The 17,073-nt window shown below is 37.8% G+C and overlaps 1 protein-coding gene and 1 pseudogene across 11 annotated transcripts in view; one reads left to right on the top strand and one right to left on the bottom strand.

Annotated features, from left to right (window-relative positions):
• The window catches only part of BNC2 (basonuclin 2), a 425,127-nt gene that overhangs the window by 55,013 nt on the left and 353,041 nt on the right, over window positions 1-17,073 (bottom strand). The gene's annotated exons all lie outside the window — the stretch shown is intronic.
• Window positions 12,981-14,762, top strand: LOC114504667 (annotated as a pseudogene).

The raw sequence follows: 17,073 nt of genomic DNA, 5'->3' as shown, positions 1-17,073 counted from the left end.
GCCTTTCATCCCTCTAAGTATAATGGCATAGGAGTAGATCTGATTTTATACCATGCTGAAATCCAGGAAAGCTTCAGTGTCAAAAAACAGCATATAAACTATTAAATTTATAAAGATAATGGTATTAGGGGTTGCATTTCTTAAAGACAGTGTTAGGTAGAGTTAATCTGCCCATACTAACAAAAGACCATCACTGTACATACAGCATTGTGAACACAACTGTGTTCACACATGCACATGTTATATACTTGCTGCCTCTTAGCCTGAACATGGCAATGCTTTTAAAAATATGTCAAAAGTTATTTCAGAACTCATAGTATGTTGCTATGGTGCATGCTGCTACAAAGAAAAAGCTAATGGGCTCTCTACTTAATGTGATTAGAGCCATTATTGACATAATGCCAGGAAGACGCAAAACCATTAGCATTACACTACAGCTCACTTTAGCATCCACTCAGATTTAGTATTTGATCCACAATTTTAATTTTGTTCTGCTCTATTCAGAACTGCATTACACAAAATGCATAATTAAAAGCTGCTGTGATTCTCTCTACTTCTCAAATTAAAAACATAGCAAACATTTGTAGTTCTAATCCACTAGAAATTAATAAATCAAATAGTGCCTTTTATCCTCTTTCCTCCATGCAATTCAGATTGCAGGTTGGGAATACTTTTGCCTGCAACAGAGCATGCTACAGACGGAGCAGCTGCTCAAAGGAAAGAAAAGTCCCCAAACTGCCTACTATAAAGGCAAGTGAGAACCTAGAAGCACTAGCATAGCCTTATAACTCCAAGTGTTAAGCCAGAAGCACTTTCTGCAAAGAAAATTTTTAATCAATTCACCATAAATTCTTTTGATGCATTTTCTTTCATTAGCTCACTTTGTCAAGCATACACATGCTCCTAATTTAATTTAATCAAATCTACCATGTCTTTCTGTCAACAGTGAAGCAATTCCCATGTCCAAAAGATCTCCTATCAACTTCCTTCCCAGGGCAGCCTGGGGGGAAGCGGATGAACAGTAGGTTTGCTTTATCCATCATTAAGAACTGAAACAGCTTCCCTGTAAAGATTTGACACCAAGAGCTGGGACACTGTGACACCATTGCTAGTTCTGCTTCTGCAAGTCTTCATCACCTGAAATAACAGAGAATTATGATTCCTCACAATATAATCTTAGGAAAGTTCTGGAAGGACCACAAAAAAAGCAGCAGTGGAGCAGAGGGCAAACTTACATTGTGAGGTAGGCCCTGCACTGGCCTCGAGCCTCTCCTCTGCACCCCAGGTCACTCCAGTCAGGTCTTCACTACCAGCTCTTCCAGGAGGCCACACTTCCTCCTCGCTGCAAACCTCCATCAAACCTCCCTGTCTGCTGCAAGCACTGCGACTCATCCTTCAGATCTCTGGTCACAGCTCACTTTATCAAGAAAACAACTCCAGAAGAGCCCTAGGTTACTTGCTTTTCTTTTTTTATAAAGCTGTGTGTATGTTTCTAAAGAAGTTATAACAATTTATATATATTATTCTTATATGATTAGTGACATCATCTCCCCCCACTAGTTAATAAGCTCCATGAGGGCAGAAACAACATCTGTCTTGTTCACTATTTTAACTTCTACAATCTAGCAGCTGTCTGGCACATAGTAGGAATTCAATAGATACTTGTTGAATAGCTAAATGCTGAATTAATCTACCACTGTCTCCTGATATTTTTCCTAAACATACCAAGTTCCTGTTATTTTCTACAGCTCTTTCATGTTAAAGGTGATTATTTCTAAAGTTGTATTTTAAATACATGTAATAAAGCACAAGTTTTGAAATGCACAAAAATCTCTTATGGGTTTTATATGTGTCTTCAGTGAGAAGAGAACTAAGTGAAGACTGTTGGGATCAATGTAGGATCCATAAGAAAGATGAAGTAGCAGAAGCCCTTCCGAGGGCTTCTGATGCTCAACTGGAACGGATCTAAGAGTGTCCCGAGCCACCATATTGCTCCAATGGGACAGAAAAACAGAAGAAAGAAGCAAGATAGAGACTACCCTCTGAAGAACATATCATTCAGTATCAGAATGCTGTTTGATTATTACCTTTAGTTTCCAGTATTTGCTTATAAAAACAAACATTCCTGGTAAAGGAAAAAAACAAAAGAAACAACACAGCTCTCCTTGACTGAGTTAACAAACCAAGACTTTAAAACTTATAAACAGCAGCCAAGGCTATATCACTATAATAGACAGTTATTTCAAAATGTCAAGCAAACATGTTTCCAAAAAAGAGAGGGCTATTCTTATAGTACTTAAACATGTTTAAATTTCTAATTTTAACATGTTTAAAATTAGTTCCCCAACACAATGAAACAAATTTTTTGCATGATTTACTTATTGCTACAAACATGCTAAAGAAACTAAGGCCTTCATCAGAAGACATTTGATATACTAGACTATTTCCTTATAATTCTAAAGGTATAGAAATGAAGATTATAAAATACTTAAGGAGAACAGATAAATATGTAATTATATTTTCAATTCAGGTTTGACATTATAGAATTAATTTGCTCTTTTTAATAATAAAAACTGGCACATCCATTTCTTTGTTAGCAGAATATGGACTTAAGATGTACCTTCCCTTTAGTGCTTCCAAAAAAGACATATGCATCCACACGATAGACTTTGGAAGAAACTTCCTTCAGTTCCTACTCTAGAATTGACTCCCAGGCCGAAATCTGCCTTCCTATAAATTTCAGTCCTTGGAGGCATTAACATAATCAGTCTACTTCCTGGTCCATGTGGAAGCCCTTACAGATGGGGAGGAGATCCACTCTGGAAGGCTCTCCTCCAGACTAAACACCGTCAGTGTCTTCAACTGCTCCTCAGCAGTTTTGTCTTTCTGCAGATCTGGAACCACCATGGTCACTGGTGGTGATCAGCTTCAACTGCTCAGTGCTCCTCACACAATGTGATACCCAGTATTGAATGTGAGATTCTGTTTGTGGTCTGAGTAACAGAGAAAGGGGATTCTTTATCACCATAACCCTGTAGTTAATGAGCAAGTGCCCTTTTTCTTTAAAAGGCACATGATATAAAGGATAGAGAATACAAACATTCTCAACTGAAAACTTATTTTGTATGGTTATAAAATGTTGCCTTTTTCTTAGGAGGCATCTACAACTTATTTTCTGATCTTACTCTTTTTGTTAATCCTCACCTGAGATATGTTTCTACTGATTTTTATAGAGAATAGAAGGGGTGTAAGAGAGTGAGGGGGCGAGAGAGTAACATCCATCGGTGCCCCTCATATGCACCCCAACTGGGGACTGAACTCACAACCTGGGCATATGCCCTGATTGGGTATCAAACCTGAAACTGATTTTTGGCATATGGGAGGATGCTCCAAACAACTAAGCTACCTGGCCAGGGCTGATCTTCTTTTAATGAATAGTGTTAGTGTAACACAAAATATTCATCTTTAAAACATTGTTTAATACAAATTACAAGATGAAAGGATTGTTAGATCTAGTAAGTATAGATCATCTAATATACAGATGCTTATTAGCTTCAGAAAATGTGAGCTCTACATTAACCATAAAGTTCCTGGCAAACTCTTTTACAGATCACAAAGGAATGTCATTGTGTAAGAGTGTCATTAAATTGAAATAACTACCTTGTGGTTCCCTGCATTTTCGGCTCTCCAACACCTTCCAGCTCTGACTAAAGTAAAGAAGCATGACATCGATATTAAGCAGATGAACAAAACACAAATGGAAATTCAATTCATAAAAAACAAAAGGACTCAAAAAAGAAAAAGTTGGAAAATATATCTACAAGTCAGAGGGTGTGTTCCTGTGCATATTGCATACCATTCAACTGCCAGCTATCATGCCAAGGAACACAGGGACTAGGAAAGGTTTTCAATCTTCAGAGTTTTATTTTACTTTCAGTGATTGAGAAGTAATATTTGTCTTTGTCTTTCTCATTTTTTAAAATTTATTTTTTATTGAATTGATTGGGATGGTTAATAAAATATTATACAAGTTTCAGGTATACAATTCTATAATACATCATTTGTATATTGTATTGTGTTCCCACCCCAAATCAAGTCTCCTTCCATCACTTCCCCCCACTCCCTTCTTACCTCTGGCAATCACATACACAAGTCTGTGAGTTTTTTTCTTTGCTTGATCCCTTCATCTTTTTCACTTAGCTCCCAACTCCTTTCCCCTATGACAATTATCAGTCTGTTCTCTGTATCTCTGAATCTGTTTCTATTTGTTTGTTAGTTCATTTTGTACATTAGATTCCACTGATAAGTGAAATCACATGTATTTGTCTTTCTCTGACTGCCTTATTTCACCTCACTTAGCATAATACTGTCCAGGTCAATCCATTGCTGTCACAAAAGTAAAGTTTTTCTTCTTTTTTCATGGCTGAGTAGTATTCCAGCGTGTAAATGTACCAAAATATTATGAGTCTCCCACTATCAATATTTTATTATTAAAATTTTTAAATATACAGAAAAATGGAAAGAATTTTACAGTGAGCATCTATATATGTATCATCTAAATTCTACAATTATCATTTTATTATATTTGTTTGTAAGAGTCTTTTACATAACTATTGATCAGCATGAGAAACAGTCATATAATTTACAATTTCATGGAAAAAACTACTGATATTACTGGGTCAGCACTCAAAGAGTGTAGATACAAACATTTCAAATGCTTAATTTACCCAAAATAATCTCACTTGCATTTGAGTTTTAAACTCCTTCTTTATGCACTCCAGATAGACCGTTTGCTAGGTTATTTATCTGTTTAACAGTTTAGCATAAATATAGTGAAATGTTATCTGTAATAGCTTAACATTTAGAGGCATACTAACCTTTGGTACTCTCCAAATATTTCTAAAAATTTGGAAATTACTTACAGGCTGCTTGTGGTCACTTTAAGTTATCACAGTAACAGCCACAAAACAATTATAAGAAGCTAATACACACACAATATTTATTATATGGCAGGTATACTCTAAGTGCTTTACATATTTTAGCTTATTCAATACACATATCTTCATAAAATAGTAGTTATACTATCACCACTATTTTAAAGACATGAAACATGAGGCACAAATAGTCATAGTTCAAAAGAGGCAGAGGTGAAGTTTAAACTGCAGCAACCTACACCACAGACTTTTTCATTCTTTTTTTAGGAATGTTGTAAAAATTTTATTTATTTACTTATTTTTAAAAATTATATTAAATTAATTTACTATTACAGTTGTCCCACTTTTTCCCCCTTTGCTCTCCTCCAACCAGCACCCCCACTCTCTCAGGCCATCTCCATACCATTGTCCACATCCAAGGGTCACGCATATAAGTTCTTTGGCAACTCTCTTTCCTACACTGTACTTTATATCCCATGGCTATTCTGTAACTACCTATTTGTACTTCTTAATCCCTCACCTCTTCACCCATTCCCCCACACTCCTCTCATCTGGCAACCATCAAAATGCTCTCCATATCCATGATTCTGTCTCTGCTCTTCTTGTTCATCTAGTTCCTTTTTTAGATTCAATTGTTGGTAGATATGTATTTATTTCTATTTTATTGTTCATAGTTTTGACCACCTTTTTCCTAAATAAGTCCCTTCAACATTTCATATAATAATGGTTTGCTGATGATGCACTCCTTTGGTTTCTCTTGTCTGGGAAGCTCTTTATCTGCCCTTTAATTCTAAATGACAACTTTGCTGGGCAGGGCAATCTTGGCTATAGGTCCTTGCTGTTCGTGACTTTGAATATTTTTTTTTGCCAATCCCTTCTAGCCTGCATAATTTCTTTTGAGAAATCAGCTGACAGTCTCATAGGAAATCCCCTGTAGGTAACTAACTTCTTTTTTTCTTGATGCTTTTAAGATTCTCTCTTTATCTTTAAACTTTCTCATTTTAATTATGATGAATACTGGAGTGGGCCTCTTTGTATCCATTTTGTTTGGGACTCTCTAGGCTTTCTGGACTTGCATGTCTATTTTCTTCCCCAAATTAGGGAAGTTTTCCTTCATTATTTTCTCACAGACTTCCAATTTCTTGCTCTTTGTCTTCTCCTTCTGGCACCCTCATGATGCAAATGTTGGACCTCTTGAAGTTGTCCTAGAGGCTCCTTCCACTATCCCTGGTTTGTTTGTTTGTTTTGGATTCTTTTTTCTTCTTGTTGTTCTGATTGCTTATTTTTTGATTCCTCATATTCCAAATCACTGGTTTGATTCTTGGCTTCATCTACTCTACTGTTGTTTCAGTGTAAACTGTTCTTTATTTGAATAAGTGTATCCCTCATTTCTGACTGGATCTGTTTTATGCTGTTGAAGTCCTCACTAAGTTTCTTGAGCATCTTTATAACCAGTGTTTTGAAGTTGCACCTGATAGATTGTTTATCTCTATTTTGTTTAGTTCCTTTTCTGGAGCTTTGATTTGTTCTTTCATTTGGACCATGTTTCTGTGTCTCCTCATTTGGGCAGCATCCCTGTGTTTGTTTCTATATATTAGGTAGAGCTCCTTTGACTCCCTGTCTTGGTAGTGTGGCCTTGGCAGTAGGTGTCCTATAAAGTCCAGTGGCACAGCCTTCCCTATCACCCAGGCAGGGTACTTGAGGTGCACCCTTTGTGTGGGCTCAGTATACCTCCTCTTATAATTGAGACTTAGTTGCTGTTGGCAGATAAATGGGAGGGATTTACCCAGGCCAGTTAGCTGCAAGGACTGGCTGTGACCACTTAACACCAACTTCCGCCCTCTGTGGAAGATCAGCTGTGCAGGGGCAGGGGAGTCGTACTCTGACGTGGTCTGCTGCAGTGCAGTGGGTATGCAAGCTTTGGAGTTTCACCAGGTGATGTAGGCCAAGGTCAGCCCTCATCTGTGTTCTGCCCAGGGCCACTCCGCATGAGCTACAAAGCAATCTGCGGGTGGCTGCTACTTGTGCTATGCTTGGAGGTTCCCAGGCAAAGCCAAGCTGCAAACCCAGGCTGGCTGCTGCTAGTCTCAGGCCTGGGCCCACCTAGCAAGAGGTGTCATGGCTGGGGCCTCATTGAGGCTGACTATTGCTTGTTTGAGAGAATTTAGGAAGTTGTGAAGCATGAGCCAAGACCAGCCATTCATATGGAAAAGCCACTGTTAACAGCCTGGGTTGGCCCGTAATTTGGGTGGGGTAGAGTCTCAGGAGCTCTCTAGGATGGAGAAATAGTGTTAGCCAGATTGATGGAGTCTCAGATATGGCACCTGCTTGCCAGCTCTGTGGCTCTGTGGAAGGAGGATTCAGAAAAGGATCAATGTTCTCTGCCCACCTCTCTGTCTGGGAGAAAGGTGTCCCCCTAGCTCTCACCCTGATGCCAGATACTTCAGTTCCTCCCTCTAGTGCCTTTCAAACTGCTACCCTGGTGTTGGAGCTCAGAGGAAATGAGTCTGAATAAGTCCATGTGTGGGTTCTTTAAGAGGAACTGCTTGGGACTCCAGAAATTTCTTTCATCAACTCAATCCCTGCTGTTTTTTTGCAGCCAGAAGTTATGGGGACTTATCTTCTTAGCATTGGAGCCCTGGGCTGGGGGCTTTGGTATGGGACTGGAACTCCTCACTCCTGAGATATGCCTCCCATATTTTTATCCACCACACATGGGTGTGGGACCAGCCCATCCCCCCTGCTTGTTTGGATAGATGTGGTTTCTTTAATTCTGTAGTTGTCAGACTTCCATTCAAACTGATTTTTGATAGTTCTGAGTGATGGTTGTTTTATATTTTAGTTGTAACTTTGATGTGGTTGTGCAAGGAGGCAAGCTGTGTTTACCTATGTCTCCATCTTGACCTGAAGTTACCCCACAAACTTTTCGACCAACCAACACACCACACTGCCTCTCTAGCAAACAAAAGAAGTCTATGCCTGATAGAAATCTAATGTTATGTTACTACCATCACTCATGTTGCTGCAAACTGACCAACTGATTGGTTATTTTCATTTGAAAAGATTTCAATGCATTTTAAAAAATCAACATATTATTTGTTTCTGAGTAAAAAACATAGGTACAAGGTATATTATGGTTAAAATGCATTTGGAATAGTACGTAAATATGTACACTGAAAATGAAATCAATGCCTACAAACACAGTCCAATATACAAAGATATGTGATCTTGAGTAGATTAATTAACTTCTCTGAACCTTTGTAGTCATCGACCAAATGGAGGTAATAATATAATAGAACCAACTGCAATATAATAATATAATAAACACATGTAATGAACTTAACACTATACATATAGCATATTTTAGATACCAAAAATGTTATCAATAATAATATAAGATTAACATGTCAATAAAAATTAATACCAATATCATAAAGAAATGTATAATTTTGTTTAATGTTACCAAAAGAATAATTTAAATCTTGGCCAAACACAACCTTCCAGGTTCTTTCTAATTAATTCAAGATGACTAAATAGTACTATAGGTTTAACAGAATAGTTTAATTTATAAACAAATCAAATTTGTATTGGCACAAGGTCCCTTTTGGCTATTATATCCCATTGTGTCAACCTTACACTATTGGCAAACATTTAAAAATTTTTCTAAACATTCAGCTATAGAAATTCAAACCAAGAGGGGAAAAATCTTTTTATATTGAGTGACATGAAAAGGAATCACAGTCTCTATTTTAATAGTTCAAATTGTAAATTGGCACTGAGGAAGGGGGTTTATAGAAATGGACTCTGAGACCCTCAGATTTAGAAGGATGATGCAATGTGAAATCTTCCTGGCTACTAAACTCCACGGCCTGCAGAAAATTTGTAAAACCTGTTACCCCTAACATTTATTATGCAAAACTAGGATCTCAAGATTCCCTCCCCTCTGTGTTCCCAATTTAAGTAAATAAACTTAGAGGAGCCAACCACTACTGCATAAAAACCCCAGGACACTTGGGACCAGACTGGGTCTCAGGGAACACTAATGGGGTCACTGGACCCCTCTTTGATGGCCTTAAGTGAAATGTTATGAAAAGGTCCAGGGCTCCTCTTGGCTGGCCCATCAGTTCACTCAGGTGTTACTAAAACCTGAACAGACCATTTAGTCTTTGCAGGTATAAATGGTGATTTACTGTACATTTTTGATACTTGTATATTTTCTCTATCATGCCTAACAGCATGTAAAACAAAAAACTCCTATTTTGTACACACAAAAGCACTTATCAGGGCTCAGTGGCTCTCAACACTATGCACTTTGAAAGGATTGATGATGGTGTGGTGGGAATGGGACAGGAAATAGACATCTGTGTTTTCCCCTGTTAATAACATAATGCAACTTTATTGCTAAAAAGAAAGTAAAAAAAAAAAAAAAAAAGGATGTTCTTCTCAACTACTGTGAGCCCTGAAAAAGCTAGTTGCTGCTAAAGCCAAGAGACACTTTCGTGCTTGACAAACAACTGAACATATTTCACTTCCTTAGGCCATTCTACTTTCCCTACACTTCCATTGTTTTACTACTCTCAAATTACATGTATCTTGTGGTTTCTTGTGTGGTTTCCTCAAATAGAAGACTCTAATACTATAAAGTTACATGTTTCTCACTGCAAGTAATTTAGTCCTTAAACAGACTAAAATTTCAGTAAAAGATATTTAACAATAATTAGCAACGGTTACAGGGTATGGAATATGGAGCCAGAAATATTTGAAAATGAAAATATATGAACTACACACCCATAACAGATATAGCAAATTCTACTGCTATTGCAAGGACAAGAACTTTGCTTAAACCCAAATCCCAGCAAATACATATGCATGCATGTATATATATTCTGAGACATACTTATTTGTGCAACACAAAAAGAGTAGTCTAAAAGGCAAGTTGAAAATTGTATAAAAATTTCTTAAAGAATGGTCTCTTAGCAAAATAACTTGAAAGCCAGCCATAAAATGATGTCAATGACTTTCACACTTCTAAGTACTCATCTTTAAACATAACACTGTTCCTAAAGCTTATCTCTGACCCACCCACACAAACGACTAAGTAGACTTCTCTGTACATAATGGGTGCTTAGTACACAGTGAATACTGTATCCAGTAACTGATAATGACAGCAGCGAAAGAAAAGTGTACCTGGAGCACCAAATCCCCTTCCAACAATTCTATTCCTCCTGGCTCTCCCAGGAGAAGGGAGCTGTGATTAACTTAAAATGACACCAAGTCTTCTTTTGCCGTTGTGTCAAGCACCTTTATACTCAGGCACCTCCTACTGACTCCTAACTCATCCTCTTGTTAAATTTTGAACAATAGATGCCATTTTACACCTCAGAGCTCAGAAAAGGCAGCACAGTAGCTGGTGTATGGATGTGATGGGATGTTTTTATTCCGCCCTGAAAAAAAGCTCCCATTTTTGACACACTGGAAAATGTACAGCCAGAGAGTGCTTCAGGCAAAGATGCCACCCCAGCCTTACATCTGTCTGCTTTCATTTGTCTACAACTGTGCTTATAGATAAAACAAGCTTTCCAGATGTCATCACAAGCAGGGCTCATATGCTGACTTCACGGAGACACCACTGTTGGCTGCCAGCATAACAGAGTTGTAAAACTAAAATATTTAAACTCTGAGCTACTCAACACAACTTTGAATGTCACACAGGATCTCATTTCAGGATTAATTAATGTACACCTCAATAAAATAATCATGCGTTAAAAACAGAGCTCTCTGGCATGCAAGTGGATCTAATTTTCCTCTTTCCAACTGTTCTGATGGCATACAACTATTATCACGAAGAATTTCTTAAAGAGAGCATTTATTTCTACATGTACATACCCTATCCAGCCCTTAAGTGCCAGGTGCTACGTCTTAAGAAACTCTACATTTTCATTGTTTAGAATAGCCACAATGAACCTCAAATGAACGAAAGCAATATACCAGAAGCAGACTCTAAAGACACTTCCACTGAGAGGGGAAGGCCAATGACAAGCAAATGGGAAGATTACTAAGAGGCATTGTTACATGCATTTCATATGTGAAGCTTGGCTTCAGGCAACCTGGTATCAGGGAGCTTGAATGTTTGTTTGAGAACACAACATCCCTGTGGTTATAACTACAACCACTGTACAAAAGAGGACTGCAGTGATTTCATAACACAGAACTCATTGCTCCTGAGCTTCCTGAAAAATTATTCAAACACACTCATGGGTGCAACACACACACATGAACAGAACTTCTGATTTTCTTTTTCTCTGAACCTGTCTAACAATGTTGTTTTCACTGAGAGAGTTTTAGGGAGTTCAGCTTTGTCCTCCTAAAGGACCATTCCTAATAACATCTAATAGAGGTGTTTTGAGCTTGAAAGAGAAGCAGGTTCATAGTTAGGTAAGTCAGTCCTCTAAGTATCTTCTAACTTTGGTTTTCCTTCTGCTTGAGTAAATCTTTTCTAGCAATGTGTTTGTAAACTTGGGTTAGGAGTGCTCATTAAACATCTTACTACTCAAAATCCTGGTTTGTGGGTTCGGAAGCCAAATCCACTTCACTGCCACAAGACTTCTGCAGTTTTTGCTTAATTTGACAAGAGACAAACTTTGTATTAACCCAGCTACAGCATCATATAGGGTATGTAAGGGCTGGTCCTACACCCCGCTGAGCTCATCTCATGTTGCTGGTGTTTACAAAAAAGAATGTCCCATGCAATCCATAACTTTACTCCACTATGCACTTCCATGAAGCAGTAGAACAAAACATTTACTTGTGATGGCTTTCCAGGGAGACCATTTATTTAGAAGGAAAAGGAGTCAATTACTTTGCTTTCCCACCATCCTGAATGTTCCCATCTTCTCTCTTGAGCTGATCTAGTTCAAACCCTCTGAAAATAAATCACCCCAAAGCACTCAAGATTTCCCTAAAGACCCCAGCAGGCTTCCTGCTTTGTGTGTTTCCACTCTTATGGTGGGAGGCTAATGTGTTTTCGGGATGTTTGTTTTAATGCTAAGAACTTTACTAAGTCAAAACAATCTGCCATGGTGATCCATCTACTTTGAATGATCCTGGCCTCTCCCCCTCCCCATATTTCCAGCCTGAGAGGAAGAGACTAGTGCAACAGGAAGACCAGAGGGTTAAATTGCTGTAATTTCTAAGAGCTGGGACAGCAGTTACACTTTTTGAGGTAAACAAACCTCATTCCTGGCTTTATAGACTCCATGGTCCTCCTTCATTTGAGGCTGGGGTAAATTTCTACAGTGTGGCAGGAAGAATCACTGCTGAATCTTAACCTCTCCCACAGCCAATGTCAAGGTCAACATATACCTATTTCAGCACTCTCCCAGTACAATAGCTGGACCATGTCATATAAGAGTCTCTCCAGAAGTTATTTAGGGTCATGATTGCTCAATCAAACCCTAACTATCAGCTTTTCAAAAAAGTACATTCCCACAAATATATAACGATAACATCTGGCTCTCTAATATTTGAGCTAAAATTTACTTTCTGTTCTTTAAAGCTCTCCTGGGTTTCTAGAGGGTGTGCAAGTTATTGAATAAATAGTAGCAATGTGAGAGACTCACATGACATCTTTGATCTCATCTTTGCCTTTTAAATCCACTGGGGAACCTGCAAGTGACACCTTCTATACACTTCTTTCACAGATGAGAAAAGAGATAGGTGACTCGTTACCTGTTTGCCTAAGGGCGAGAAGGTGAGCCTGGGGCTGGGCTGGAGGTGTACCAGTTTACTTCAAGATCAACTAGGAACACAGTCTGGGGTCAATTGTCCTCTCCAGGCTACAGACCAGAAGGGACATAATAGCAGCAGTAAGTCTGCAAGCTAGGAGAGAACCTGTTCCGAACACTGAGAGTAATAGGTTATATTTGAATACAACTGCATTAAAAAAATAACCCAATTTAACAATTCAGAAGTTCTGATATATGTTTTATAAAAATGTATGAGAAACCTAAAAGCCATGGACAGCCATAACTTTGAGCTGCTTCATTTGTTTCTCTTTTATTACAGTCCTGCACGGTGGGCACAAGCCCTTCACTGAAGAGAACATTAAATCTCTATTCTAAACTGTTTTAGCAGAACGGTATTAATAGCTGAATATTATTTTGTCTGACTGATAAAATACCATTCAAATAACACCAAAGAGAGCACTGAACCCCAGCCAAGTCCTGTGAGAAAAAAAGTGACGAGCCATCTTCAGAAACAATAATTTCTTGTCACCCTAAAGACTCCAGTAACAACAATTCTACTGCTGTATAGCCCTGAAGTCAAATACCTGGACTGAAGTTGGCTATTGATGAATAACCTTTTCTGTGGGTCTTCCATAGTGAAGAAAGGGGCCATATGAAATACTCTCTCTCTCCCTCACATGTCTGTTTGTTTTTTCCTAAAGCTGGATCGGTAAGGAACCAGTGAGAACACAGGAGAAAAACACTTTGTTTCCATGGACATTCTACCACAAACGGAGAAACAGGACAATATTTAAGTTCAGAAGAAAGAGTTTAGTACTGGAAAATATTCAGACATCAGTGTGATTCAATTCAGCAAAAGCCCTAATACTACTACGTATGGCCTCATCTTATCTTTTGGCGCTCTTTGTCTTTGCACTACCAAATTACATATCCCCCATGGTATATATAGAAAGGCACTGTTTTTCCTTTACCTACATTTCAGTGTATCATTACAAACAGTTTTAGTAAGGTTAGCCTAAAACCATAGCAATGCCCTTATCTTTGAAAGGTTTCTTCTTTTCTATCAAATTCACAAGGGTTTTTTTTCTCCCTAACCAACACTATATTTTGATGTTCCAAATATCATAAAAAATAAAATATTAACAACTCATAAGTTAGGAAGCCTGTTCTCTGCTTAAAATAAGCCTTTTTAAATAAACAAATGACAACAGTACTAATAGCCAAATAGGGTTTATATAACACTAACACGCCTACACTTAAACTAACTGAAAAATTACACTGAACCTAGTTTGAACTCACATAAATAAATTAAGCAACTTTGTGGAAACATTCACAGTGTTTCTACATGAGAGCTACTGAGTCAAATGTTTTAGTGGGAAACAAGAGTTTTTGAATTGGCAAATAAATGGTTCTCATCTTTTCATGCACTGAAAAATCTGATTCAGGTCTGAGCCTGAAAATACTTGAGATTAAGTGTACTGCTTTGGATACCGTATTGACTGTAAGTTCCCATTAAAAAAAACCTGCAGTAGAAGCATTTATAAAATATTTGAATCCTAATCCCCATCATTCAGTTAGCCTTACTCACTAGCCAATCAAGGAACTAAGATTAAGGTCTAAACTAGCTCAAAACCAAGAACAATTTTAAAAGGTAATGGCCTGGGGACATCTTATGGGAGCTGCAGTGGCAGAGTTTTATGCACTGCCCAAGAACGACAAGAAGAAAGATGCCAGAAAGTCAGTCAAGAAAGAAAAAGACCCGGTGAATGAATCTAGGGTAAAGGCCACAAAGAAGAATTGGTTCAAAGGCAAAGTTTGAAACAAGCTCAAGAACTTAGTCTGGTTTGACAAAGCAACAACATATGCCAAATTCTGTAAGGAGGTTCCCAAACAATAACCTTATAAGCCCAGCTGCCGTCTCTGAGAGACTGAAGATTCCTGGTTCCTTAGTCAGGGCAGCCCTTCTGGAGCTCCTTAGTTAAAGGACTTGTTATTAAACTAGTTTCAAAGCACAGAGCTCAAGTAATTTACACCAGAAACACCAAAGGTGGGGATGCCCCCCGCTGCTGGTGAAGGTGCATGAACAACGGGTCCTACCAGCAATATGTTTAAAACTTTATTTAAAAAAAAAGATAATGGCCTGAACAGGGATAAGGTCTTTAATTTAAGAATAAAAAGGGGGGGGGGGAGAGATAGAAGGCAAATATTAGTTGGTAAATTTAGTCAAAATCACAAGCAAAATATTTTCAGGAATCACAAAATTATCTACATCATGTTTTACTCATTACCAATTACCCTATTTTCCAAAATTTTTAGCCAAGTCCATTCAGTGTAAACTTTTACAATCAAATAATGGGATTAATAATTAACATATAAGTTTTGTAAGCTAGCACTGTCAAATAGAAATATGTGACCCACAGAAATAATTTTAAGTTTTTAAGTAATGATAAAAAAGTAAAATGGGCTAATATTTACCTTTTTTCAAGAAATTAGCTTTAATATATTTTACTTGACCCAGTATGTCCAAAATATTGTCAATTCAACATATAATCAGTATAAAAATTGTTAATATTTTATAATTGGTACTTGTATTAAATCTTTAAAATCTGGTAAGTATTTTACAATTTAGTGTACATTTCAATTCAGTATGGAATACTTGATATGTAACTAAGGAAATCAATTTTTAATTTTATTTGAGTTTAGACATGGAGTCAGTGGCTACTGTATTAGACAGCTTAGGTCTATAGTTTAACAAATCCAATTCACCTTGCATTGAGATAATAGTTTTAAATATACAGCAAAATCCTAGGACTAGAAAAATCCTTTAAAGGCAAACTATAAAGCATCAATCACTGCTGGTCTGAGGGTAGGAGGGCCGAGCTGAAATACTGTATCTGCAAGTATGATCCATGGTTTACATAAACGTGTTTCTGACATTTTTTCATTTTCTGTGCGCATGTGCAGTGATGTGTGATTTAGCATCCTAAGGAGAAAAACATATTACCTATCTTCAAAGTCCTGGCTGATATTTTATGTTACCTACCTTTCTTCTCCTCCTCCCCAAAGGCTAACTCCATGGCAGGTTTGAAGTGCTTTCAAAAGGAAACATTCTTGAGTGATTTGAATGTTATGTAAGGGGGGGTTGAAAATTTCTTACCCTTTAAGAACTCAGATTCCTCCATATGTTCAGGTGACTCTAAAGAATGCTAATACAACTTGAAGAAGTAGCAGAAATTATTGCTCAAAACCCCTGGTGGTAGAATAAGAGTGCTGGAGTGTCTGCTACTGATGAATTATGTGAACTAGATCAAGTTATTAAGTTTTCCTAATGCCTACTTCATTAACAAACCATTTACCCCTCCCTTGAAATAAATGTTTTACAAGAAAATAAATAAGAATATCTTCCTATTCTTCCAGTGACACCCAGATTCAAATGTTTAATTTAACCTGTAATTCAAGTATCAATCCCACCAAGCCAGAGGCCCTCCTATCTATTATTAGAGTGAAATCTCATCTTCCCCTAAATTCTCATGTAAATATAATAAACAACTTTATTGGAACAAATTTTAGCATCTACTTACTTAATATTAAATGTGTGTGTTTAAGAACATCTCTTTTCTGTTAGACGGTGAGCACCTAGAGGGCAGGGACCATGGCCTAGTCATTCTTATGTCTCCTGCACCAGGTGCTCAGTACAGCTGTGTGAAGTAGAAAGTGCTCTGTACCCTTGGAAGGAAAGACACAAAGAGAAAAGTTTAAGAGGGGATTGTTACTTTTAAGTGGCTTTATTTTCTAGTTGATATTAACTAACAATAAAAATGCAATATATTTGTTTATCAACTAGAAAATAGAAAGCCACTTAGGATCCCCTCTTAAATTTTTCTCTTTGTATCTTTCCTTCAGAGCTTACAGAATACCTTCTATTTCACACACCTGTACTGAGCACCTGGTGCGGGCTGTGGTCCCTGACTAGGGTGTGGTCCCTGCCCTCTAGGTGCTCACCGTCTAACAGAAAAGAGATGTTTTTAAATGGGAAAAAGAAGGGAAAGGGTCTCCAAGGAACATGTATAAAGGACCCATGGACAAAGACAATGCAAGGGGAGGTGGGAGGATTGAAGGTAGGAGGTGGGGGTGGGTAGGCAGAGGACAGTAATGGGGGGAAATGGGGACAATTGTAAGTGAACGATAATAATAACAAATTAAATTTTCCTTGGGAAAAAAACACAAAATACCTGGTTTAGTGTGACAATTAGCAATCCCTGACATCCAGGCACTTCCAGTCTAGTGCAAGACCCCTTGGAAGAAAGATTCAAGCAGGACCTTTTAGGAAATGAATAAGCTGAATATAAAACCTAAGCTCCTACAGGCCAGAAAGCTCAGTATGAGCAGAGGCA

Source organism: Phyllostomus discolor, chromosome 3 (assembly GCF_004126475.2).
Source record: "Phyllostomus discolor isolate MPI-MPIP mPhyDis1 chromosome 3, mPhyDis1.pri.v3, whole genome shotgun sequence".
In the NCBI taxonomy this organism is placed as follows: Eukaryota; Metazoa; Chordata; class Mammalia; order Chiroptera; family Phyllostomidae; genus Phyllostomus; species Phyllostomus discolor.
The sequence above is the reverse complement of the archived record's forward strand: the minus strand, read 5'-3'. Positions and strand labels throughout refer to the sequence as shown.